This window comes from Pempheris klunzingeri, chromosome 15 (genome assembly GCF_042242105.1).
Source record: "Pempheris klunzingeri isolate RE-2024b chromosome 15, fPemKlu1.hap1, whole genome shotgun sequence".
NCBI lineage: Eukaryota > Metazoa > Chordata > Actinopteri > Acropomatiformes > Pempheridae > Pempheris > Pempheris klunzingeri.
Window position 1 is genome coordinate 22,237,712 of NC_092026.1, and position 26,001 is coordinate 22,263,712.

Below are 26,001 nucleotides of genomic sequence, written 5' to 3' on the forward strand. Positions count from 1 at the left end.
CTATCTAAACTAAATCCATCCCAAGAGTTCCACAAAATACACAGTTGGTATACAGGAATAACATTTTTATTCAAGAAAAAAAAAAAAAATCCACACAGGCTAATCTCAAGGCATGTCACTCATTCTTGTGTGCACCATGTTGTATTAGTCTGTTCCTTTTTTTAATTACTTGGTAATTGCTTTGTCCCTGGTTATTGAGATGACTGCTATGCACTATTACACCAGTTTAATGGTGTGTAACTATTCCTCTTAACAAAGCCATCAATCACAGGTGTTGCTATGGTAACGGCACTGGCCATTATGCAGATGTTGTAATGAAATGTATGTCGCACCTTGTAGGTAGCAGAAGTACAGCATACTACTTCCAGTGCTTGAGAAAGTCAGGCTTTATGAGTTTTGAAAGAAAAAAAAAAAGCAACAATGCAAATTCTATGAACTGTGGATGTTATTTATAATGCAATTGAAATGAGGCCTCAAAATTGTTGGCCAATTTTTATTTTTTCTCCTCCATGCAGGAGCTTCACTTTATGCAAATTCGAATGGCTGGCCGAGCAATCAGCAGAAATTCAATCATCTGTTTTTGTGTAGAAGGGCCAAGTTATTACAATCAGAGCTGGTTAAACTCTTGACTCCTTCTTTTTGCTCTGCTCAAGTTGTTTGACAGTTTTGCACTTTTTTTTTCTATTTTTCAATTTTTTCTATCCAAACCTGTGTTGCCTATTTTAGCCTTGAGGCTACAAACCATAAAATGGAACATGGCAATGCAGAAGACATTGTGTATCTACCCTTTGGGCAGGTTAATGGATGCTGCAGATAAGTTGGATCCTCAGCTGTGGATGGCCATGGTTTAAGTACAGTGTGGTATTGACCCTCTGGTGATAACGGAGATGACACAGATCTATTAGTGTTCCTGCTACAAAAGAAGCTGCTTAAGATGTTTTCATTCAGAGATGCAGCCTCCAGCTTGAGGAGGTATGTCAGACCAACATGCTGTTTATAGCTACTACCCTGTTTCTACCTTGTAAACAGAAAGATGTGTTCAAAGGGCCTGCTGGTCTTAATCCCTTTTAAATACCTAATCAACAGGCCTTGTGCTCCGTCGTGGCACATGGACCTTTATGCAAACATATGATTACAGAAATGGTATTATAACCAGTCTTATAACCCCAAGATGTATTAAAGGATGACCCCCAAATCAACATACATTTCAGCAACCAACTAAATTTTCAGTAAAAAAGTTAATTACAACTGTAAAGATGCAATTAATGATAACATATCTGGTCAATGAATCAATATGTTTTTAAAATTAAATTATTAATCATTTAGTTTCTAAAATATCATAAGTAATGGCAAATACTTTAAGTTACCTAAGCCCAATCAAATGTCAAATATGTGTTTGGCTTTGGTGAGAGCAAAAGCAAAGAAATCAAATAAGACAAAACAGAATCACCAGTAACAACCAAATGAAATATTTATCCACCCCAAACCATGTGGTATAGGATGTTTGGTTGTGTCTGCAACTTTTTCCAGCTTGTTACACCCAAACTAAGTAATTACTGTCAAGTTTGTCTAACACATTAAAATTGGCTCTACATCTTGGCATGTATTCCACCCGAGCAAATTTGGCGGTGGGACAATTATCTGGCATCTAAACCATGCTAGTTGCTACGTGGGACAGCCTCTGGATTTTACTTAAAGCTCATAATAGTGAGTGTCGTCGATATGAAGAGCACAAATGAGAAACCAGAGCTGGAAAAGACTTCAATGTCACTTAATTCCACATTACCATGTGGAAGTCTAACGGTTTCTGGAAGAATTTCTCCCCATGGATAAATAAAGTATCTATCTATTTAAGTTACAGTGACACTTCACAAAGAGTGAGGGACGGAAATTGTGTGCCAGTATTGTTCCAAGAGGTTCGGTACATGTCTGGAAACATAAGCAATCAAAATTCCAAACAATTTGTGATGGCAAAACCAGAAAAATGTCTAACTGGGCTTGAGCAATGCTAGAATGCTGCTTCACATTGTGCTGTTGTGCCTGCCCTGTGCAAACAAGCACCGAGGCTCTTGGCTCTATACAACAATGGATACCGCATCTGGGCTTGACTGAGTATGAAGACAAATGGTTGAACCCGAAGTGAAAAGCTTAAGTTGCACTGCTGATTCTAACTGGCTAATTTAAATGAACTATGAATACGCTACAAATATCATTTTTATCTGGTGTATTGAAAACGTATCAAACCCCAAAACCAAAGTCAGAACTGTGCATTTTGTATACTTTCACACCCCTGCAAGACATTGAGTTTACACAGTTGAATGGAGACAAGCAGCAAGTCCTCACAATATACAATCAGTAACTACAATCGATTTTAGTCGACAGAATAGTCATCAGTCGACCTATCATTATATAACCCTATATAACGAGTTATCTGTGATCAAACTGCTGGTAAAAGCTTATTTGTTTGGCATTATGTAGTCTCCCCATCCTTGTTGAACCTCTGACTAACTCCTGGAACATGCACATTTATTCCACATATTCATTACTATGCCATGTGGATGATCTTCCTCCTTTGGAATGTGTTCTTTGGGTATGGCATTGTGACAGACTTGGCTATGCCCCACTTACCTCCCACCCCCAAACCCTTGACCTCTTCATTAAATAAATAGGGCAGTCTATTCTGAGGCCTTCACTTGTGATGGACAGCATCTGGCTGTTTCCGATACCCACCGTGAGAAATGGGGAGACAAAAGCCTCCCTCTCCTTCCCTTTCTCACAGCTTCCTCCCTTTTCTTGCTCCCTTGTTTACGTCTCTCAAAAACTGAGCATTGTACCATATCATATGTCTTTGAATGGTCGGCAGATATAACAGAGGGTGGGACACAGCAGATGCTGATTTTTCCTAACTTGCCGTGTTGTTTTTCAGGAGGAAGTTAAATTGATCAGTCACACTTTGCACAAGGACTGTGGTAATACATCCTCCTATGGCAACAATGCAGTACTGGATGCCTTTTTTCTGAGATATATCTTCATGCATTCCTGTGTGGATTTAGACACATTAAGGGAATTATTTGGCATGTCAAGTCAACACCAGCTCCCCCAGCTGATGTTCTCACCACATTCTGTAAACTTCTTTGCTTTATGGCTTCTCTTCAATTTTGTTTCAAGTATTACTAAAACCGTACAACTGCTAAGTGAGAGGATGACTAATTCTAATCCTGGGAAAGAACTAAAAAAAAAAAACGAAACTAAAAACAGCATGCTATATGTTGCATCAACCACTGGGAAGCCGAGTTGGAAGCCAATTTAACTTTTTCATAATGGATGCACTTAAATGTGGAAGGAAGAAAGAAACTGCCTGTAATCGTAAAGGGGGTTGGGTATGAGCTAGAAATAGATAAGTATGTTATTTCTTTACTCCCGTAGGTGGTGTGTTGCACAAGGATCCATTGTAAGGCTGCAAGTTATGATTCATTTCATTGTCATTTAATCTATAAATATCTTTTCAGTGAATAAAACCGAGTTATCAATTGATACAGATATTCTAAAAAAAAGAAAGAAAAGCTCAGAAATGCTGAAATATGCCAAGCAGCAGACATTTTCACATGGCTTGTTTTTGTTCAAGCATAATGATATAAAACATTAAACACAACAAATGCTCTGATTTATGAAGCTGAAACCAACAAATGTTTGGCCGTTTTCCTTCATAGATTACTTGTCATTGATCATCAAAGTCATCGCTTGTTTTCTGTTGGTCTACTTCCATCAGTTTATTGAACAGTGGTTTCAGCACTAATCCAATATGGCATATACTCTTCAAGAGCACCTTAAAACTGTTAGATTCCAACCATACAAAGGAGCTTTCCGCAGTTTTCACACTGTTAGACCAAAGCTTCATTTGAGCATATTCTGGCCTTTAACAGACCAGAAGAAAAAAATAAACACAGCGAGGTCTGACTCATTTAGAAAGTATGAACCTGCATTAGAAGAAAAAAAAAAAAAATGAAATTGATACTGTCGAGTTGCTGAAATGTCATGGAAACCAACAACTTAGGTCTGTATGTTATGATGTGCCTGGAAGCTAAGCAAAAAGCATTTCATCAGCACTTCTGTCTCCTTACAGTATGTGCGCTGGTTCCGGCAGACAGGCAATCCATCATCAAGCAAATATAGTATGTCAGTTAGAAAAGTAGTCCAACAGTAGAGTGAGTGCCACACACATCCATATATTTAACATCCATATGTGATGATGTCTGGTCTGCCTGGCTTGAAATTCAAAACCTTGGGTCTCCTCCCAAACATATCATTTGGTCAAAGATTTTTTTTTAAAGCTTTTGGCTGGTGCTGCTTGCATTTACATTTTTTTTTTTTTTAGAAATGTTTTATGAAAATGAAAGCTAAGCATAACTGTTAGGACACATAGGACCTTCATTGCTAATTGCCTTTAGGTTTCCTTTTTTCTCTTAAAATGTGTGACATTTTTCACAGTGGGAAGTAAATTCACAGGGGGTGGCATCTTAAAAAAAAAAATCAAATCAATTTTTCCATATACAACTAGCTTCACTAAGACGGCACATTACCAAATGAGGCTTATGCATATTGTTAGATTTGAAGTGCTCTCTGAAAGACTGTTTGTGCCCTCCTTCTTTGCCGCTCATTTGGTACGCAGGCTGACAGTTTTGAAGAACAGGCCTAAGGGAATGCTGTGCACACGTCTGATGTCGTATCTCCTTGGTCCAGCTCTTGTTCTTTTGGAGCTCTGCTGAACCAATCCTGCTCCTCGTACTTACCAGACCCTCAGGCCACACTTTGATCTCCCTTAACAACCAGGACAGCAGTTCAAGCATCTTGTTCTATTTGACTGTTTAATCCATCAAATGTGTTTGTCTCAGCAATAGGCTAATGAACATCTCTATCTAGGCCTTGGCGCTGTTGAATTACTCCTGTGATAACAAGTTTATGTAGGATAGACTTGCATGAAATTTTAAAAGGGTAATTGCTTGTTTCTGCAAATTGCTACTGTCCTAGTATTGTTAAGTTTGATGCTTTTTTTCCCCACACCTTCACTAAAATACAAGAATACATAATACATTAACTAAAATACATGACTTTGCAAATTCCACCCGTCACATTTAGCATGGAAATCTAATACTATGTTCTCCGCTCTTGGTTGTTTGGCAATGTTTGACACAATTTTAGTAGAGCATAGGATTTAGAGTCCTGAATCAGCCTGTTAGGTTGTGTCCCTCTGCTTGCATGTCCAATACAATCTACTGTATCAGGCCCCCTGTGGCTAAAATGCCAAGCCACTAAGCAAAATGTCTCAACTAATTACGAGCTTTAAAGCAAAGCTGTTGAAATGCATCATATGACGATCTTTTCTTTTCTTCTTTTCCTTTCTTTTTTCAAAACTACTGTATTGGTCTCATCTTTTGACTACTTTACATAAGTGACTTTGTCTCATAAAGAACAAAGCAATTGGAGGTCAGAGGGACTGACAGCAAGTTAGGCCTTCACCGCTTGAATTCTTTAATCCTAGACTACACTCCTGAAGCGTGGTGTATATATACTTTATGTTAAAAATTGTGAAAAACCTTAAAATCTCTCTGAACTATATGTCTGAACAATACAAAACCTAGTATGCTATTTAGATGTTATTTCAGTGGTTGATCATCTATTTAAAATGAGTGTTGCTGTTTGAACCTATGTTGAATAATTAGCAGGCTTTCATATTAAACGCTGTTTGGTTTTTATAAGGAATATCAGCAGAAGACAAGTTTTGAACTGATGCGTTTGAACCCAGGGGAACGTATAGCCCACACGTTTTCCACAGATCACTGCAATGATTTAATCTTGTGTACTAAAAGTGATCATCTCTTTTTCCTGCACAAATTAATGCTTTTAATATATTTGACTGTAGCAACTCTCCCAGAAGATCCTGTTACTAATCAAAAAGGCTTTTAAAATGATTTTCATTTTAATATTACGTGTTTTTCAAATGAACGCGCAGTCAATCAAGCAGAATCTTTGTGCAGTAATACTTCAGCTTGTCAGACAAAAATTGTTTGGGCTGGTTTGGCAGTTGTCGTGTCAGGATTGTGTTTAAACCTTGTTGGGAAAAATCTCATACAAATTTGATTAATGTTGCAGTTGGATGCATTTTTAGCACATTCTTGATCTTTCCCACGCTTCTGTTATAAAATCCCAGTGGAAACTATACGTTGTTGCAACTAATACAATTTGTACGCTCTTCCAGGTCTATTTAAACTCCTGACAGACATTTTACAAGCTCATGTTCTCGGTGCTGCTGCTCCCAGATGCATAGTACATCTGATCTATATTTCATAGCCGTTTACGCAGCTTACGCACTGTCACTTAATGTTCTTTTTTCAGATTTTGGAAAGAACCTTCAATTAACACTGAACTATTTTTGAATCTTTGGGGTGGTGCTCCTTTCGTCTCGCTAATGTCTTTTGTTGGGCAAAACAAAGCCACCTGGATTCTGTGTAAAATCCATAGGGGACAGAGCAGACGAGGATGTATCTCGTTCATGAGGATGTATGGACTATCACAAGCGTTGTCAGTTCTCATTTGTGCATTTCACAGCAAGCAATCTGGCGACGCAAACTGACTTGCTCTCCTTGAGAGTATCTTGTGCATGTCAGTCTGTGTTATTGATGCGGAGAACCATGTAGAAAGGATAGGCCTCAAGGATGTCTGTCCCTGTAATAGGAAAACCTCTGTTTCCCCTATTTCCTAAGCTTTTGGAACCCAGCGATGATTCACCAGGCTTTTACACACTTTTCAGCAATGTCCCATATGTATCAAGTGTTTAAAAAACATTTACTCCTGAAAGTAGAGCTCTTGATGCGGATTCTGACACCCAACACCAGGTTCCAGGGACTTATCTGATACCCGTGTTCTTTTTTTTCTTCTTCTTTCTTCTCTTTAGAATATGTTTGTATAGGTTTGGAACTGGTTGGGATCACTCTTTTAACATGAGGATTTAACTACTCACTTACTTCTCAACTGTACAATGTCAGTCGTTATTGATTACTCGACTGACAGTTTTTGCCTTTATAATGCCAGACAATAGTAAAAAAAAAAAAAAAAGCATTCCCAAGTGCTAATGTAGCATCAGAATTCTTTGTTTTCAATCCCCAAAAGTATTAAATTTACAATGATGTAAAAGAGAAATGGGTCACAATGTTTGCATTTGAGAGGCTCGATCCAGCAATAACGAGGATACAGTATTTAAAGGGGATCTTATAGGAGTGCCTGCTATCACGACACCTTAATTAGGTCAGTATTGGTGCTGATCCAATAGCATCAGCACCTGGAATTATAGTCTGTCACTATTGACCAGTGCTCCGTTCATATTAAATTCTTCAGAGTTAAAGGCCTTTCTCTTTGCGGCAGACTCTACCAGCTGGCATTCAAACCAGGCTTGGCTAATGCTGCCCTCTAATATACAGCATATATTACCTCCGTTAGCAGCTTCCACTGTGTGTCAAGTGCCTATTAAATTTGGAACTGGCACTAAGCTTGCTGAGGCTGTTTTGCATGCATATAATGCTGCTGCTTAAAATTTAAATGTGGAGGCTTATATCTTAGGCCTCACAATGTCCTAAAATTACGTTATGATATTTAATATTTAAGTTAACATAGGAAACACAAGATCAGAGTTAGGTGAGCCTTCATACTTTGATGTACTGTGTTTCGTGCTCCATAGGCTCCAGCATGACTGTGATCCTTCTCCCCCTTTCCAAATTGTGCAGTTTGCATAGAAGTTTGATAAACGTGACACCAGGAGATGGATTTCCCAGCCAACCTAGCTCTGAAGTAATGGGAATCCAGAGCGTAACAAATGGTGGTGCCAGTACAGAGCTGGCTCTGCTGGGTGTGCAGGTGGTCCCCCATTTCCCTTGTCAACCCCCCCACTGCTCCCCCAAAGTGGCCATGGAGACTTGGGCAAGATTATTTTGGAGTTCAGGTTAGAGACCAGCTCTTTCACTACCCATTAGTCACACTCCAATTTCTGTGATGGGAATTTTTTTTACTGTCCTCTCTCATTTTGTAAATGTATACACAGCCTTTCCCCCTCAGACTTGAAAGGTCACAGCATGTTTTTGTAATTTCTTGTCTGCTCTGATTATTTTCATCTTAACTGGGGTGCTGTGCCTGTGGAAAGCTGATGTAATTTAAGCTTTACATGTGGAAATTATAGTGTGGTCTCCATTTGACACAAATGATGTACAAAAAAGGTTTGCAGCAGAGTTAACGTGGAATGTTCAAAGGGTTTTCCCTTAAACTAGATCTTTGTTTTCTTACAAGTCCTGGCCCTCACTGAGCCGATAATGTGTATTGATTGGATTTTCCTGGCCTGTTTGCACTTGCAAATGGAAGCCTTTGTGTTATTTTATCCAGAAAAAGCTACAGGATTTTGAGTCAGTTAGTATATTAAGAAAGGTCGCCAGACGAGACAAGACAAATGTGCACATAGGGAAATCCACAAATCTAGGCTATACTCCCAACTCAATCAGCTGAACAACTGATAATACTATATGCAATCAAATGGCAGACTGGATGAGGTAAGTTTCCTCCTTAAATGAATGCATTAAGCTAATGTGACACCCCAGACAGTTTTAATTGTTGGGATTTGATGTGGCTGACCAACTTGCTACTGAAAATTTGAGTCATATTTTGCCCCAGAGACTATTCTCATTCCCCCACTTGTATTATTTAGTTACTGTTTAGCCACTTGATTCAAATTACCAATTTAGTTTTGGGTATTTGACATATAGACTAATTTCCATAGTCACTTAAGGGACGCAGGGTTAGTTTAACTCAGCAGTGAGCATATTTTTCTGCCATGGTGGCTTGTCCGCCCACAAGAATTGGCCATCTGGTGACACAATTTCTAAACCTCTCCCCTGGAAAATTAGGCATAGGGTTTCTAGAGGAGTTATTTTCCCCAAGAATATATTTTTATCACCATAGTAATGTACAGGGGGTGGACACAATAACATTAACACCTGCACAGTGTAATAGAATCTGATACAATAGCCCTGCAGAAATATTATGTGTGCAGGTTAAAATGTTTTTAAGTCTGAAGTAAGGCTGTATGTTTGCGGTTTTTACATTATACTGAGGGATATTCATGTTATTTTATGCTACTGTCTTTTTATGGGGAAGGGACAAAGTATTACAATGGAAACATTTATTCCCAGGATGCTCTATCCCACATGTAGCATGTTTACCCACTGAGCCCTCACACATACAACTAGCCTTCAAATATCTATTTAATGTACAGAGTTTAATTATTTTTTAAGTTACACTCAGCACTGTGATGGTTACACCTGTATTTTCCCTGCAAACAACATACAAGGTTGCTTAATTTTGTTGCATACACCTGAAATGTGAGATCCAGGCTACAAATGGCTTGTCATCACATCTCATGAATGGGGGGGACATAACTTGGCCACAGTCTAGATGTTGAAAGTGTTTGTATTAAAAATACCATGTGAAAACACATATATGATTATTGATCCATACAGAGAGTTCACATTTAAGTGTCAAATGTGGACGCATCAGTGTGGTCACACTTGTTTTCACCTTTGCCACATCTAAACGCTATGGTCACATTGAAAAGACAAGTATAACCCCAGCAGTTCCCACACAGTGACAGAGAGGTGGCATTTGTCCACTGCAGTGGTGTTCGTAATATTGTCAAAGATTTAACCGGAGTGGCAAAAGTCATTACAGAGATCAGAAGTGATCTGAACATTTTCCTAGCAGGAAGCCTCTTCATAGGCCAGCACCAGGCGAAACGCATCAGGAGATGCTGGAGGAAATTACATCACGGTTCACCTACCATTTCAGTTTGGGGCTGTCTGATGGGATCAGCTGCATGGCTCACAGCAGAGAGATCAACTCGTGGAACGAGTGGGGGTCATACCTTTTTTGACAGTCTAACTTTAAGCCATGCAGCACCTCTTAAAGTCTGATCTGTGATCATGATGGCATGCCGTGTTTACTGGGTAGCAATTCCCACAGCGTGACCTGCAGTATGACTTTGACCTCGGCCTGAAATATTTGATTACTATAGGAAGTGGGGATTGTTTTAGGGTGCTTCGGTGTCACCTACATGGTGGCCCTGTCAATGTCATGCTGGTGGGTCAGACGGTATGGAGCCTAAATGGAATTCAGTAACTCAAGGAATGCTTATCCCATTGCTGCACCCAGTTTAAATACCCATGATAAGAACAAATCTATCTAATTTTAGATAGAGTATTTGAAGATCATGAAACAAAAGCCCATAAAATGTTGCCTTTGACATTTTTCCCTCAGCAGTAAGCATTGAAGGCGATATCAATTGAGTGGATTCGGTTCATTCAAATGGTCTTGCATCCACAGGTTTTAAAGAGTACACAACTATTATGCTTATTGTCAAGGGGTGTCAGTGTAACAGCCATGCTACTGTCTCTGTGAAGACAACAATGTAAAATTTGATAAAGTAAATAATTGAGAGAATATCTAGAATTTACAAAAACTTTCTAAATATAGTTAAGAGTCTTTTTGATTTAAAACGAGACATGTTTTTCATTTCTATTTTATGTCACCGATCACATCCTTGTTGTCAGTACTTAGTTTTTCACTCATATGATCCTCTGACATCTGACAATTGGCCTGACGCGATTGTCAAAATCCCAGAGGTCTTAGTAAGCTTAGACATTGTGCTGTAGGCAAAAATATAAGGATGACATTCTGTGTAAGGTTTTTTTCAGCTTTTTGATAGTTACAAATTTGCCAGTGACATGATGTAAAACCTATCAAATATTAGATTGAATTGCCTGAGGTATATTTAGAAATGGAAATCTTTGTAAGGTTTGGAGCTTGGTGGTTAGAGTTTTCACTGCTGTCTGAAGTAAGGTTGGGATGTGCAGGTATTTTCCTCAGTCAAGGTTTTCACAGGCATGTCTGTCTCTGAGGTACAGTGTTTTTTTGTGTGTGTGGTTTTTTTTTTCTCATCTTGAAGAGCACAGCACTTTAGCACTTGTACATTTAGCAAAACTTCACCACCAAAAGGTAAAAATGGCACAGAGGGCTCTGGACTATTTGAAAAATTGTACTTTCTCCTGGGAGCACTTAAGCTCAGATCTTTGTCATCATTAGCTTGCTCCTTTAGCCACAGATTGCTCTTTTCCAACAATGGAGACCAATGCCCTGAACCCAGTTTGCGCCAGAAATCCCAGAGATAAGTAATAGAAGGTGTAATTCTTAAAAGGCTAAATGAAGTTGAATGGGAGAAACGGGAAATGTCTGGCTTTCTTCTCCATTAGCACTCAGATTAATCCACTCATATCTCCTCTTTAAATTTATGAGGCACTGATACTATAATAAGAAGTTTTATGTTGAATATTTTATTTCCTTAATTATTTTTGGGCTAGCTTTCTAGTCAGTCAGATGAAGACCATTTGTTACTCCCCTCTATGAATGGTTAATGAAGACAAAAGCAGTAACATTTCCTGTAAAACTGTGTAGGCTCAGATTATTCTTTAGCTTTGGTCAGTTATTTGGTCATTCATTGGCTGTATGCAAAAACACTATGTAATCCATTTGGAAGACGCTCATTGGCTTCTGCATGTCATTTAATATCTCTTAAATATAGAAAATCCAGTCTTAATTCTAGCCTTAAACCCAAGGTTGGATTAAGGCATTTCGTCATTTTCTACTTAAATATCATATGATTTTAGTTTCTTTCAGCTTTGATGTGTTCACTCTCTTGGTCAACAGAGGGCCTTTATCTTTCACTGTCAGTCAAGCCATTGTTGAAGAAAGGGATCCTGCAAATGCAAAATGGCACGAGTGATGGATTACTCTTTTATTTGGCAGGCTTTTTCTGAAATGGTGTGTGTGTGGAATGTGTGTGTGTGTGCGTGTGTGCGTGTGTGTGTGTGTGTGTGTGTGGACGTATGCATGTTCATGTCTATGTTTGGGACAAACAGGTCAACTTTTATGGGTATTTTTAGGTTTGTTCCACACATTTGGACCAATGTAACTGGTGCTGATGCTGCAGAAATTAACTTAATTTAAGATAGTGAAGCATTAAAAAATAAATTGGCTGCAGTTCAATTGAAAAATCTCAGAGACTAGTGGTTATGTTTAAATGTTAACATTTAGTTACTACTTGGGGGAAATAAAAATCTGATACCGCCTACACAGTACTGTCAATCTTACGTTGTTATAAATCTTAGTCTCACTATTTCAAAAGGTTTAGAACGGGTATTGGATATGTGTGTTTTGATATCCAACATGTTAGTATAATCATGTTTTCCGTTCGAACTATTAAATTCTTTCTTTACACAGCCTAAGCCACAAGTAATCCACACATTGCAATTTTTTATGCAACAGGGTAGTTCATAATTTGTGGTTTATTTCCTTTTAGCCGTGGAATCAGCCTTCTCCAACAGAGGGAATAATTTCATATCCCCCTTCTTTTGATTCCAGCAAAGTAATGCACTGTGGTGCAAAGCTTGGGGAGATTTCCTAATGAGAGCTATTACCAATGCTGAAGTTGATTTGTGTTTTTGAATGCATCCCTTTGTGTCCGAGTTGTTTTTCTTGCATGCCAAGGGGAAATATTGCAATAATAAAATGCTTTATTAGGACGCCACCAGTGTGCTCTGTGGAAAATTATTCCACAGAAATGAGAGAAGTACTGCACAGACCCACATGTGGTTGTTTTTGTGTGGTTGAACATACTAACATTGAACATCCATGAAGCTAACACTTTTCACTGTAGCCAGTCAGGCTACTTATCTTCTTGAGTGCTACCACCTTATCCTTTGTGTGAGGCTGGAATTTATTGAGGGAAAGCATCTGGAAGGCTGTCTTGTCAGAGACAAAGTGTAGCCTCCACAGGTTGGGAGAGACTGCTCTGTGGGGCTTTTATTAGGAAATTCTCACTGAAAGTTTTTCAGATTCATCAAAGTCTCCTCAGCACACAGCATGCTTACTCCATCTGAGATACTGCAGAAAGTAATACCCCATTCTAATGTTTGTGTGCAAGTTTTGCGCTCGTTTTGTTGCTGGTTTTTTAGCATTATTTTCTAATCTTTTATCTGAATTGGACTGTCTCTCGTAGAGGAAAATGCACGCTAAAACACATTTAAAAAAGACAGTATTTGTTATTGTCCGGCAAATCTTTGTACAAATGTTGCTGTTTGGTGGTGGTTTCTTTATTCTCTTAAGATGATTGGGCAAATTATCAACAACATTTTACAAACTGACACGCAAAAACGGAGTTTCTAGCTGCCAATTTTTAACATGAGATGAAGACATGGTTTGAAAACATTCACGGAGAAATGCGTCATGAAAGAAATAGAGTTATCAGATATCCGCTGACAATAACATCAGAGAATAGGATACGTTGTAGGAACAGCTTGAATCTTTGAGGATTTGTTGATGGTAGCCTGTGAAATGTAACACTGCTGAACAGCTGGTCACAGCACACCACAGCATTTCTCTTTCTCCACGCTGACTTTTCCTTGATTGAAGAACTAACTAGGCTGCTTCTGCTATCACTCTCTCTGCCTACACAAAAGGTGAGACATATCGTCTTGTAACCTTTTGGTATACTTGAAGGAAACTGATGAATGAGAGTTTTGTTGTGTGTCTGTGCTGAGGTGGCTATCTCCTCCAAAAGTGCACCTGACAGTAATCTCAGTGGAATGATCATTGATCAAAAAGACAAATAGAGGTCTGGAAATTAGACCAGGGGGAGATGTTTTCAGGTAAGAAAAGAGGTGAATTGAATGATGCAGGCTATAGAGTAGGGAGTGGATGACATTGAAGGTCACCCGCCAAGACACATTTGGATAAATAGAGCCAACATCCATATCATTGATTGCCAACTTACCCTTTGAAGTTGCACAGTGTTGCATTGAGTCCCTTGCCTTGCATGCTGTTCTTGACCCTGCTATGTGCATTGCCACCCATTGAGGATCTCCTCAGCGCTAGAGGCAAAAATTAGGCATGCAAGATGAAACAATAACAATGGTGCCACGTCACTTGGGCTCACTCTTGCTTCTCACAAATGTCACTACCTTCCTCCTGCATTGCATATTTCACCTCAAAACTAATTTTATGAGCCACCCGCTTCTTTGCTTTCATTACCACCCCGTACCCCTCACTGAGTGCAGTATGCAAGGAAGGCAGTCTCTGGAGAGGTTCGGGGAGCGCAGGGGGCCAGAGGGTGGAGAGGGGGCACAGCGCAGTAAAGTGCCTCAATGTCGCTTCATTTCCCCATTTTAATTGGGCTATCTAAATGCACCCCCGGTTTGTCAATACCCGCCAGGGTCCCAGATAAAAATGATTTGTCTCATGCATTCGGCGGCACGCTCCGCTGTTCCCCTTAGAGAACGTGCCCCGCCAGTTGTCAGCAGCAGAGTGTAATGGAGAGCGCTCGTTGTTTTTGATTTTCAACGAGTAGCAGGAAAATAGGTGTGTCCCTCTATCAGTTCTACCCATCTTGTCGTAGTCTTATTTTTTCCCCTACTCTCATTCTGTCTGTAACTAACAAGTCGATATAGGCACGCAAGCACACCCACCTCCCAAACAGTCAGGGACAGGGACACATGCATACGTTCACATGCTCTACACACACAGGCACGTACACACGCAGGCACTCACTGAAGGTCAGCAATGTGAAGCCAATCTTATCTGTGTTTTTATGTGCTCTGTTTCCCACTGTCCTTGTCTTTTTCACACCTCCTGTTGCCATGTGCCATCACCTTCCCTCTCAGCGCTGGCGCCATCGTTATCTGCAGACAGTCCTGAGGAAAATTCGGGGGCCAAAAGTCTGCCCTTGGTCTTTGGACAGAACAGACATTTTCATTCATATTTGTGTAACTCGGACAACATACTACATTCAAATGCTGCTCTTTTGTTCTCCTAACAGATAGATAATTGGTGGCTTGCAAAAAGGAAAATGGCACAGTTTGATATAATTAGATGTATAGCTTTCACATGCTTCCTGTGGAGCTTAAGCTAATTTATCTTGTCCCAGATCACAAGCTGAGGTTGAATGTTGCATTGATGATTTGCAAGTAACCTTAATCCATTTTATTAGCTATAATATGTTGTATGTATGTGATATAGACACCGCCATGATTGCAATCTGGGGGTAAATTAGCTAACAAACAGACGACAGTAGCCAAGCGTCAGTAAATTGTGAATTGGGCTGAGAATTCGAAGCGAACAGGTGTTGCCCAGCTGTGCTTTTGGACATGATGACATAGTGCTAGTCTTAAGAGCCCATCAGCAGCAACACACTGACTTTCACAGCTCAGTGTTTACAACGCAGGTCAGCATTTTTTCACTGGCATGCAGCCAGGATTGTGTTTCTGAGTGACCCCTCCGAGTGGGGAGATAAGACACATTTATTTGGATGAATTAAAGAAGAATGTTAAAGAATTATTTTTAATGTATTACTTTAGATGATAGGTCAATAATTTGAGATGAGGTTTTTAGGCAATCACAGTATGTAGTGTTTTAAAATGGAATAAATGCAGTATATTCTTTTAATGATACACATCAGTTATTCAGTCAGTGTGTGCTCTTCTCGCCCTGCACCAAGAAACTTGTTTTTTTTTACCTCCAAGCTGAACCTTGTTAAAATGTTTTGGCAAACTTGTTAGATGGGGCAGACAGCTATATTGATAAAGCCCAGGGCCAATGTGATTCATCTCATCCTGCAGGAGCCAGCGCAGTTTCCCATCAGATGGTGACTGTAGCTACCACATAGGAACTAAGGTGTCTGGCTTGATCCTGGTGTTCTTCACCTGCAGATAACCCTGGAGCTGCACAGCAGATTTTGTACATGCCATAATTCACAAAATACGTCTGAAAAGCCAGAAAAAAAAAAATCATTGATTCCACAAAATCAATCTTTCACTTGAATCTGTTAGCTTGGTGCTGTTAGCTCACAGGCTTAAGTCAGGGAGGGGGTGGCTCCTTCAAATTGAAGACTTTGTCAACCTTTTTTCAGGCTAATGAAATGAGTGGGGGATGGGTGGTTGTCACAATGTTATAAATTCTCAGACTTGGTAGGGGGTGTTTCCAACTCTGTTCAAGCTCTTGGGGGTGGGGCAAAAGATAAGTCGTAAAACTGCCTGAGCTTCAAGAACTCACTTGAGGCAACAGTTTTAATCTTGCCATTGGGGTTACTGCTAGAGTCCATCTGTATTTTGAGTTTTACATTGTGCTAAAATGAGAATAAAGTAGAGATGAAATAACACATGTGCAACTGAGACACTACACCATATTGCTGTAGCTCACAATAAATTTTCTCTCCCACTCTGCTGTTAAGACCATCAGCAGATAATACTTTTACCTTTTACCACTGTGTAATTTGTTCAGCGATTTGATCTCAGATGAATGTGACATTTGAGTTGGCACAGACTCTTTACACCCACAAAAATACTTTTTCTCCTCTCCTCAGGGGTGTGTGGGTCTAATAATTATTCTCCAGAAGGTTCCCTCAAACTCAAACTGAGTTTGTAAGGAATGAGAGGTTTCCAAAATGTCCAGATTGGTTGTTCTCTTTCTTGCAGATAGTGGTGATGCAAAAACAAAAAGTTTGTGTCCACGGTGTCTGCATGAGATCCCATTTTTATTAGTAAGATTACTGCAGCACAAACTATCATATAAAATATATTCATATGATAGGCCGTGCAAATTAAATTAATGTTTAATCAGATGACCCACATCCCATTTGTTCAAAACTAGAAGGAAAGTTAAAGATAAAACAATTCTTTCTCTTGCTGAGAACTCTGTTGTGTGCACAGATCTGCAGCCTCCAGTAAAATCAGACTGTCTCCCATTGTTAACAACAAAGAGAAATGTAGAACACATTGCAGTTTGCCATTTCCTTCAGCAGAGTTTAAGCCTAGAAGACATTAAACATGGCTACTTTTAGTGGAAACCCTTGTACATTCTTTTTAAACCCTCACTATCAATATCAAGTTTCCTTAAGTCTGTCACCATATAGCAACAGTACTGCCCTGTTCAGATTAATACAACTTACACTAACAAATATTATGGCAATTTTTAATGTTTTTTTCCTCTTGGAGAAATTGCTAACATACTATGATATGGTTGTAATGTGTAACTGAATTATTAATAGAACATGATATTATGTATGGTTTCATCGACAAACGTTTGTCTCGGACTAGGTCATGGCTTGCAGCATCAGCAAAGCCACTGATATATATATATTAAAAAAAAACAACATCATTACGTTGAGGGCGAAACATTGTTGAAGCATTGCTGGATGAGTCAAGTTACAGTCCACACAGTATTATTGGGATAAATGAGCAAACCTCTCCCCAAGGCCCCGAGGCTCTGTGATCTATTAAGGCGCTGTCGTCTCGGATGGTGAATCTCAGAGAGCGAGGGAATTTTTGGGGAAGAGAATGGTTGTGCTGACATCCTCTCTCAGTGCAATCCCTTGTCCTTGTAGGACGGAAGAGAAAAACAGCACCAGAGGCTGACTTGGCTGTTCCTCTGAGCTCTGTCATAAATCCAACTGAACATTTCTGAACATCTGTTGTGGATGATTAGCTCCATGGCTAGCAGAGTTTGACCGGAGGGAGCGAGAACCAGTGTGTTGGGGGGTTGAGTGTGTGTTTGTGTGTTTGTATACTCAACGCCTTGCTGATTTAAGAATGGGGATTTAGCATTTTTATTTCCCTCAATTTTTTTAGGAAAAGAGAGAGGGACAAATTATTTTAGAAACAAGTTTATTATTCTTAAAACATGTTTCTGAATGTGGTGTACTGGCACAGTCCTGTGGGAACGCTTGTACATTTCAAGGTCGCACTTTGTTAACCCCTTAGCTTCAGTGATAATGACGTGGTGAATTGGTTTTAAATAAATGCAGGAGTTCCACTTAAAAGCAGAATTGGTTATGTTGGACATGCCAGATAGCCTCCGTCTTTTAGTCCGGTTTAGGATAAGCCTGCATACAAGCTTACATTAGGTCACATTCTCTCCCTGGAAGGTGGTCAATAGATAAGACATAATGGAGTCTCTAAGCTGCAGGAATACATAACATCACGTGTGCCAGTTCCTCAAACAGTTTTTTCTGCATGCAGGTGCACTACAAAATTGTCTCTCATTGGTCAAAGTTCAGAAAGGTAAGGCCCTGCAGCCTCCTCCCTCTTCACACTGAAATCTGACACCAGTGACATCACATGGTGGGTTTGGCTTCTCCCAGGCAGCCCCTGTATACCCGCTCAGTGTGTGAACAAGCTCAGCCTCTGAAGGATCTCTCCCCAAACCGCATTGCCATAGCCACAACTGGAAACGTATCGCCGGAGAGCCAAAAGACAGTTCCTCTGGTTTAATGAAACGCTGTGAATGGAATAACTAAGCAGAATCTGGTGACTACTTTTGACTCACACACTTTTTCAGGGATAATCATTCGTGGATCCTGCTGGATTTTCTGTTCTAGATTTTGGATACTTTTTCTCTCTGTGGAATAAGGAATGAAAAGACTTTATTTCAGAGGACCTAATTGACATGCATTGGTAAGTGAATTTTGCACTACAAAATTGTTACAACTTGTGAGTGATGGGAACAAAAAGTTGTTACTTTGAAAAACTACATGAGGCACAGGTATATTTTTTAAACTGGCAGGGCTGTCCTAAACTCTGAACTTTATTCATCTACATATCCTTGCTCCACTATGTGTTATTTTTCATCTCAGGATATGATATACCTTTTCCAACTTGCCTCTTATCATAAAAGTAACAAATTAAGTTGATGTGTTACACTTCAATGGTCAGGTATTTTCTTACTATTCTTTTGTCTCCCTTTCTTTTGTCCTTGCTCACTCTTGCTTGTTAAGCCAAAACAATAGTTTAACCTCGTCTTGGCTTAGCTCTATTGGCTGGCTCTCTGGCAAATTGCCCTGTCTGGTGCAAGCCCTCCCCTACGTATTCAGAGGACTTTGAATAGAAGGGCCATAGAATGTCCCCTAGCTACCGCTGCTAAGGTGAGGCACCCTGCCGTTCTACTGCATTAGGCCTACACTGAGGCCAAACAACCTGTTTTTCCAGTTGTCTTTATCTCCCTGGGCAATCTGGAGGGTTAAATTTCAGCGACAAAAATTCCTGTTAGGAGACACTGAAAGGCTTTGAAATCTCAGATAATTTTAGAGGAGAACCTTGGAAGTCACAAATTATAATTCTTAAAACATGTTTGAGCCTGGCTTTCACCAAAGTATAACCTGTAATACATGTTTCTTCAAGTGTGGTTTAAAGGTTTAAAGTTTGTTTTCTCTTATTGTGGGTGTCAGTTACCTCTTATTTCAAAGGGAAAGGCTCAACAGGAGACATTTCAAAAGTTTTTATACTTCTTGAACTTTCATTTCAGCAAAGAACGACCAGCTCTAAATGTCCCCTTCAGCTGTAATTTTGTTGTAACTTTTTTTTATTACAACATAAAACTTTCACACGCTTGAATGAGAAACTTTTGGACTGAATTTATCTGGTTCTTGGTCACAATGTGGTAGTTGCACAATAAGTTTGTTGCTCAATACAAAGAGCTGGTGTCACTGAGAAAAATATCCTTTATGCAACTTGCTCTTTTCCATCAAAGCTGTGTTAAGCTTTCAAAGGATGTAGTGTTGACAACATGTCTGTCTCGTTTTGTTTGGCCTTTGAAACGGCTAGACGTCCCCACAGGTCTGTCACACTGCAGTGGGAACTTGTGTGTTTTCTTTCTTAATTGTACCAAAGCTGTGTTTGCTTTTTATTTATTTATTGTTTATATTTTTCCTTTTTAGTCAATGATTCAGGAGTGCTGCCCTCACTGTTGGTCTTGCCTTAGAGTGGGAACCAAGGCTTGATTTAAAAAATGACCTTGAGGCAAAACTCAAGATGGACACTTGTTGAAATGTCTGTTCAGTTGCACAGTACCATAAAGAAAAGACCAAAAAAAACTGTCAGCAATTGTCATTTCTTCAAACAAATCCCTGTCCACAGTGGATGACCTGTAGGTCGGCCCACCTCACCTCCGCCGTGCCGGCCAATGACCCCCTCATTCCAGTTTTTACGACTGTTCCTCAGTCAGTTTGTCACCAGTAATGTCCCAGAGAAACATTAAGTGATGTCTAGGACAGTGAGCTGCGGAAATAATTACGGTCCTTTGTGTACCACTGCTCCTTATTAGATTCCCTGACCAAACACACAAAATCTCCTTCTCTTAAATAACTGCCTTGGCTGGAGCTTTTCCTTTTGAATGAATTACTCTGTGTGGAACAGTCAATCACTCAATCTCTCTCCCCATCGGATTCCTCAAAAGTAATTATGGGCTGAGCATATGGATTTTTCCATAGAACTTGATTTCTCATCATCGGTGAATTGGGTGATGCTTAATGGCCTGTTAACGCATGATGGATCTGTTTAGTCACTTTAGTCCCAGTTGGGACATGAAAGAGGTTGCTTACAATCACAGATCAATGTCTGCCAGGGCAATTGTGTCAGTGGAGCCAGACATTTTTCTATGACACATACTGTAAGAAGAAAGAAAACCTACTAGCTTGAGTAGGGTTATTACAGTTCAAAGCTTTGATGCTGTAGCTGAAGAATGGACTTATTTATGATTAAAATAAACAAATGTATGTGTCAGAAACTGTTGCCTCATAGTGTCAAGGTCATGAGTAGTTGTTTTATGATGACAAAGCCTAATTGTCAATCCTCTCATCTGTACTAAATAAGATATTCATGCAGCTAGGGGTGAGTGTGCCAGATATGTCCTGTGTAATATGCGATGTCAATCAGCGGTTACCGCCTGTGTGATGTGTTAGCTGTGCTGATAGTCACTTTTTGGTCTCAGTTGTGACACTTCTTTCTTGTGCACAGTCACTCATTCATTGTGACAGGTGCTGAGGAGAAGGTCTAGAAAAAAGGGCTTTCTTTATCACTAAAATCATCAGTGTTTTGACAAGAACGCTTTTCCTCAGCTGCCCCAAGCAGAGAGCTCATTTGATTGAACTATGTCTACGTACGCTTTGACATTCACTCAGGCTTGCTAAACACACACTAAGGTTTTGACACAAGATCATATCCTAATAAGCAGACAGGTCTATTTTAAAGAAGGTGATGTTATTTTTGTTGCCAGTCAGTGATGAACAGAAACTGTCTCATAAAATCCTGATGCATCTGGAGCAGTGTAGCTGTAGCTCATTGTCCATTTACAGTGAATTGAAAACATGGATGATGGTGCTTAGACTTCATATCGATCTCTTTTCTTACTTTAAGCTCTATTCTGTACACATTTTACATTATATATGCTACTCTGCCTTTAAATGTATCTATCTACAATTTATACCCAATTATAGCTAGCCATCTGAGGTCTGCTTTGTGCTCACAGCCTCGCACCTTTCATTTAATCCTCAACTCAATGCATTGCAACCATGTGCAATGGGAACACAAATCTGCTTTGTCAGAGAGGACATTTCCCTCCTTGCACAAAACTCATTTCGATTCCACATCATCCCATTACGCCTCCACATTGATTGAAACAGCCTACATTTTCAGGGGCAGCTGCATTTTTGTACTCTGTATGTATGACAAGGCCAAAGCTTATGCTTGTGTATGTGAAATGTGCAGCGATGTGGGTTTGAAACATACATTGACAGATATTAATACTGTCATGCCCTTAGCTATTTTCTGAAAATAGGAGAAGACTAGGGATCATTGCCCTGTTGGTTAATTTTGTTGATGTAATATTGCTGAATTACTGTATGATATGCTGCTAATATCTTACATCTAGTATAGTTTTTTTTTCTGCAGAGAGACGAGGTCAGATTGGTTGCTTTTGGACTTCGATTAAAGGGAATTAAAGGTCGCAGCTTTACCTTGCTCTTGAGTATAAGGGAATAACTGTGATGCTAAACTGCAGCAAAGCAAATAAAATTGAATGTAGGCTTGATTTATTTGGTGCTCAGTTCTTGGACTACAGTCATGTGGCTGATTTATCCCTCTGCCTCCACTACCACCCTTGTTTGCTCAGCCTCCCAATTTTTTCAAATGCTTGGCTTAGGCTCGACATTCTACTTGATTACTTTATCAGCCCTCCTGTCACTTCTTCTAAAGTTATTACTTCTTTTTCAACAGTCCACTGGTGCTGATCTCAAATAGCAGCCAGTAGGACTGTCATATAATGGAACAGTAAATCTTCACAGTCTTGGCTAGCCATACATAGGCTTGGATGTACTTATACTAGCATATGAGAACATGGCACGTGTGTTTCATGTTTTACTGTGGCGCATGCTAAGCATCAGTGTAACATGTGGCTTTTGTTCATCTTGTGGTTCTTCCTCAAATGCAGGCAATATATCTTTTTCCTGTAGAACTCCGAGGTCCCTGGCTTGTTTTGGGAAGATGGATGGAGATTCATTTGGTTTCATTATAATGCCTGACTTATTTATAGCCTGCCTGTGCAGCGCCTGTTGGCCCACTGTGGCCCTGTAAGGATCCTGGGGGCTGAGGCGTTGATGAAACATTCCTGTGTCCAGGAGGTATTCTCTGAGGAGAGCACTGCTTGCTTAAGGGAGGGCAGCGAGGTGACAATGCAAGAACCATAGGCAAGGCCAGTGAAGTCTAATTCCACTAGCCCTGCCTAGCTACAGCATTCCTGTTTGAGAGTCTTGAGTCAAAAGTTGTGCACAACGATGGTGTTGGACTGTGTAATGATACCACATACCCCAACACCATGGAATAAACTATATATGTGATCTGGTCCTATAAAAGGAGATAGTTCAGGGGGGCTTGCTTAAAAAAATGTGCCCTGAAACATGCTTTCATATTTTACTTATGCACAGTTTGGAGTTTGCAGTTCCCCAGTACCAATCCCAAACCTTTATCTGGATCTCCCCCTTCAGCCTCAGAGATTACTGCTTCACAACCCTGGAGCAGGGATGCTGTCTGCCTGGTAATTTGATGGCTAATCCCCTGCCTCTTCCGTACAAATCTCTTCCCTGATAAAGGGGTTGCTTCTACATTAGTAAACATGGGAGACTTGACTTCCTCGGCTGACAGTCAGACAAGAGGACTGGTTGAGGAAAGGGGAAGTAAAGGGATAACCAGTTCCCTCTGTGTAGTTCATAGGAAAGCCCCCCCCCTTGCATTTCATCCCTGGAAACTCAACTTAAGTGCCAAGATGAATATTTAAACCATGGAATTGCCTTTAAGCTTGCTGGTAAGGCCAACTAATAATATGTACGAGGTAAGTAATCCACATGTTGGGCAACGCACGAAAAAGTCCCCTTTGCTCTGTATATGATGCGGCTAGTGGTTTTAATGGTTTGATGGTGAGCTTTAAATGTCTCCAAGTGTTGTTTTACAGACAGTTTCCATACAGTCCAATCTTAATGCACATTCATTAGCTCATTGACCCGAATATGTTATCCTAATGATCACTGCATTACTGCTGCGGCTGCGGCTAGACATGATGGCTCACTTAAAAGGAATTCACTTCCTCAGATCTTTCTTCACAGGCTTACACTGGGCTGTATGGACCAGCTACGTGACCAAGCATTGCTAGTTATCAGGCTGTAGTCCTCATACGAGTTTTGCCAGGCAGTGTTGGACTATGCCCCCCATATGAATTCAGTTTCCGAGATGGTTGTACACTCCTGTGATGGTGCATCAACAAAGCACTGAGCCCGGAAATCAAAAGTGACGTCTTGATCCCAGACATGCTCAACCAAGTTTAACAGGGCCTGGCAAGATAGCATTTAACCAGTCTATGGAATGACTTAAGCTTGATGACTGCAACATTGGCTGTGATGGCTTTTCATTTGTTGACCTGACAGAGGCACTTTAGGCATCAGGGTGGATCTGGTGGGGTGAGTGACAGGTCCTGTCCCTGCATGTCTTTCTGTATGTGCGACGGCCTGGTGTTCAGTCTAATCGTTGTCAGACAGTGAGATGGCATGTCAGGAAGAATTTGGTGACATCTCCGTTTTCAGCACGTCGTAGACCAGTCAGACATCACAACTATACAAATGGATAGAAGTGAGGGCTCAAAGTTTTGCGTGCTTTTGCTTTTTTTTGACTTTGTAATCATTTGCAAGCTGTGCAATTTCACCCACATATCCTTGAATGGTATATAAGTTTACTGGTGAGTCCAAAGTTGAGTCATGGCTCTGCATAGCACAGCACTAGCTTGGCTGTCATTTAGGGTTCGTAGTTCATTTTTCAACTTGTGATTGTAATTCCTGAAGTGACCCAGTTTTTGAATTGTACAGATTTTTTCCATAAATGGTGCTAGATTATTTTCTGAAGATAGCAGAATGGTATATTCACTCATAATTTCTTCTTTCATAGAGTACTTTATCTAAATACCAGTTTGCTTGATTGGATGTATTCAGTCTTGTGGAAGTGGATTTTCACTGAACTATTTGATTAGTCAGTAAAATCCTTTGACTCTCGGTTAACTGAGAATTTCTCTAACTGGATGTGTCCAAGAGATCTTTGTGTGTGTGTGTGTGTGTGCACTGTGTGAATGTGTTGTGTGTATATGTCTTGTTAGCCAAGCTGCAGAACAGTGACTCTACACTGGTGGTAATTGATAGTCTGGAGGCTGTCTCAGCTGCAGGTAAATACTATCTGTAGCTGTACTGTGAGGGAGAGGGGTGGGGTAGGGGAAAAGGAATAAACAAGTCTTCCAAGGACTAAGGATTTCAGAATAACTAGGAGGACGGTGGGGTTAAAAAAGGACAAGGATAGCTGGTAGCACAGCTGAAAGACAGGGTGACGGTGAGAGAAATGTTCATTGTGGTACAAGTTTTCTTTTGCAGACAGTTTAAATTTCTTCACGAATGCATAGGCTTAAATGTACATCTAGGCTGCATTTTACACAAGAACATTGCTCTGAAGAACTGTATTACCGCATGTTGTCTTTGTTCTGTAGCCATTGCTCACCTAGTGCATGAAGCAAACTGCAGAGGCTTAGATGTGGCTTTTTCCTCTTTTAAAAGACTTCCATCAGATTGACAGTGTGAAATTTGGTCTTATGCTTTGCCCAGGCAGATGCATTGTAGAGAGGAAGCAAGAGAGAGCAAGATGGGTGATAGCGCGAGAGAGATTGGTCCCAGTGAGAGATTCATTGGTAGTAATGAGGACGTTGGCGGAGTGCAGGTCGTCGTGTTGTGGCTCCGACCTGTCAGTATAATGGACCTTGCTAGTCAGCTGGCAATCGATTGTACTGCTCACAACGTCGTCTACCTGTTGTTCCTCACTCTTCCTGTCTGTCAACCTGCCACCCAGAGATAGAGGACGAAGCAGGATCTTCTCCCAGATGACAGATACAGTGTCCAGATACTTCTCATTACCTGAAAGGTGGCCTGGGGTGAGTTGTAGAGGAAGGCAGGTATGACTCTACATTTCCAGCTAAGGTAACTTAAAGAGAAAGCTGCAGGACTAACAACCTAATTACTTACTGATTATTTTTGGCTGGTAAAGATAAGTGTTCAGTTGGTGTCTTCAATTCAGTTCAACTGAACTGAACTGATTATAATTAATGGACGATCCCAGAGATGAGGGCTAACTTTAAATTGTCATATTCTGTTTTCAATTCACCCATTTAAGAAGCTCCAAACAGGGAATATATGGCATATTTTCTTAATCATTTACTGAAATGATTAGTCAGTAATCAAAATTGTTGCAAATTAGTTTTCTGATCACTGATTAATCAGTTAATTAAATAGTGTTTCAGCTTTTGTCCGTTTGAAACTGGAAACCGCAAATGTTTCCTGCTCTGCTCATATCCATCCATCCATTGTCCATACCGCTTATCCTTCAGAGTCACGGAGGGGCTGGAGCCAATCCCAGCTGACATTGGGCGAGAGGCGGGGTACTGGCCTGGTCGCCAGTCAATCACAGGGCTGACACATAGAGACAGACAAAATATGGGCAATTTTAGACT

General features: G+C 40.2%; 1 protein-coding gene across 5 annotated transcripts in view; it reads left to right on the forward strand.

Moving 5' to 3' along the window:
* Positions 1-26,001, forward strand: part of LOC139214224 (receptor-type tyrosine-protein phosphatase F) — a 156,840-nt gene that overhangs the window by 19,452 nt on the left and 111,387 nt on the right. For 4 of the 5 annotated variants that reach the window (XM_070845016.1, XM_070845020.1, XM_070845019.1 and 1 more), the window contains exon 1: positions 18,317-18,593. The exons of the other annotated variant lie outside the window; for it this stretch is intronic. The gene's annotated coding sequence lies outside the window, so the exon portion shown is untranslated. Of the gene's footprint in view, positions 1-18,316; positions 18,594-26,001 lie in introns of those variants that run through there. 5 annotated transcript variants of the gene reach the window in all.